The sequence below is a fragment of the Mandrillus leucophaeus genome, unplaced genomic scaffold (genome assembly GCF_000951045.1).
Source record: "Mandrillus leucophaeus isolate KB7577 unplaced genomic scaffold, Mleu.le_1.0 Scaffold207, whole genome shotgun sequence".
NCBI classification, from domain to species: Eukaryota; Metazoa; Chordata; class Mammalia; order Primates; family Cercopithecidae; genus Mandrillus; species Mandrillus leucophaeus.
The window spans coordinates 59,490-61,589 of NW_012102110.1; the positions used below are offsets into that span (position 1 = coordinate 59,490).

Sequence of the window (2,100 nt, forward strand, 5' to 3'; positions counted from 1 at the left end):
AAAAAGGGCCAGGTGTAGTGGCTCATGCCTGTAATCCCAGCACATTGGGAGGTCGAAGCGGGCGGATCACCTGAGGTCGGGAGTTGGAGACCAGCCTGGCCAATATGGTGAAACCCCATCTCTACTAAAAAGGAAGGAAGGAAGGAAGGAAGGAAGGAAGGAAGGGCAAGAAAGAGAAAAGATCTTTAGGGAGTACCAGCTCTTAGTCTGTCCTCTAGAACTATTAATACATCAAACACACACACACCCCCCACATTTATTTTTCTTTCCTGAACAATAGTATGTTTACTAATCTTGTAACTCCTTCAGTGGGGAGCCAGAAAACCATCCACACAAAAAGAAAGGAAAAAATTATTCAGAATCCTGTTCCTGCCCATTTTAACAGGGCCTTTCACTTAACAATAATTTATAGATTGTATTTTATTTGAAGCCTGAGTGTCCTCATATTCTTCATATACAGAATATAATTTTCTCACTGAAGACCTAACAGGTTTCCTAATCTAGGCAGCCTGACACTAGGATTAGGTCCTTAATGAATATTTGTTGAATGAACACATGAGTCAGGTGTTACAAACCAGGACTTTGAAATTGCCATGCTGATGAGGATGTCCCCTAATGCTAGTTAGGCACCTCTGCTTGGATAATCTAGTCTTTTTGATTGTTAACAACGTTTTAGGCTATAATACTCATATTTTCAAAAATAGGTTTAATTTATAAACCTGAGGTAATACGAAACAGAGTATGTGAAAGTGGTCTAAAAATTAGAAAGCACTATACAGTTGCTATTGTAATAACAACGTTCATAGTTTGTAGTGCCTTCCTGTTTTTCTCAAATGAAATTCAGGGTCATTGACTTTGGAATTTGTTCTTGGAGTTGATAATTAGCTAGAGACTAGAGACCTTACAGAAAAACTTAGAATCTGTCTGTTATCTGAGACAGTAGCATTATATAGAAATTATTCCAACTCTTCCAAATGTATAAGATATAAAAATGAGAGATTCAGAAGGTTTTTTTCTCAAAAAAAGGATATGATTTTTGTGTTCTAGGAAAGGGTCTCACTCTGTCATCCAGGCTGGAGTGCAGTGGTGTGATCACTGCTAACTGCAGCCTCAAGCTCCTGGGATCAATCAATCCTCCCGCTTCAGCCTCCTGAGTAGTTGGGAAGACAGGTATGTACCAGGATGCCTAAGTTTTCTTATTTTATTTTTTTTAAAGACAGGGTCTCACCATCTTGCCCAGGCTGGTCTCGAACTTCTGAGCTTAAGCAATCCTCCTGCTTCAGCCTCCCAAAGTGTTGAGATTACAGGTGTGAGCCATCACCTGTATATACTGATACGTATATCAGTGGTTGTGTCAGTGTTTTTTCTGGGCACATACCTATAGTCCCAGCTACTCAGGAGGCTGAGGTGAGAGGATCTAAGGGGGAAGGATTGCTTGAGCCTAGGAATTTGAGACCAGCCTGGGCAACACAGTGAGACCCCAATTCTAAAAAAACTCAAAACTTTAAAAACTCAAACAAAGAGGCCAGGTCCAGTGGCTTATACCTGTAATCCCAATACTTTGGGAAGCCAAGGTGGGAGGATCACTTGAGGCTAGGAGTTCGAAACCAGCCTGGGCAAATAACAAAACCCTGTATCTACACGAAGTAAACAATAAAAAAGTACCCAGGTGTGGTGGTGCGTAACTGTGGTCCCAGCTACTTGGGAGGCTGAGGTGGGAGGATAGCTTGAGCCTGGGAGGTCGAGGCTGCAGTGAGTCATGATCATACCACTGCACTCCAGCTTGGATGACAGAACAAGACACTGGCTCAAAAAAAAAAAAACCACACAAACAAAAACCCAAGCCATTCTGGCATACCATTTAAGTTAAAGGCATTTGAAAAATAACAGGGATGCTGAAGTGAGAGTATCACTTGAGCTCAGGAGGTTGAGGCTACAGTGAGCCATGATGGTGCCACTTCACTCCAGCCTGAGCAACAGAGTGAGACCCTGACTCAAAAAAAGAAAAAAAGAAAAACAGCAGGTGCAAAAAGATCACTCTAACCTTTGTGCTGTTTCTTTTCCTTTCTTTTCTTTTCTTTTTTTTCTTTTTTTTTTTTT

At 41.2% G+C, this 2,100-nt stretch overlaps 1 pseudogene across 1 annotated transcript in view; it reads left to right on the plus strand.

Annotated features, from left to right (window-relative positions):
• LOC105539614 overlaps window positions 1-2,100 on the plus strand; it is an 11,574-nt pseudogene that overhangs the window by 803 nt on the left and 8,671 nt on the right. The window lies entirely within an intron of this gene.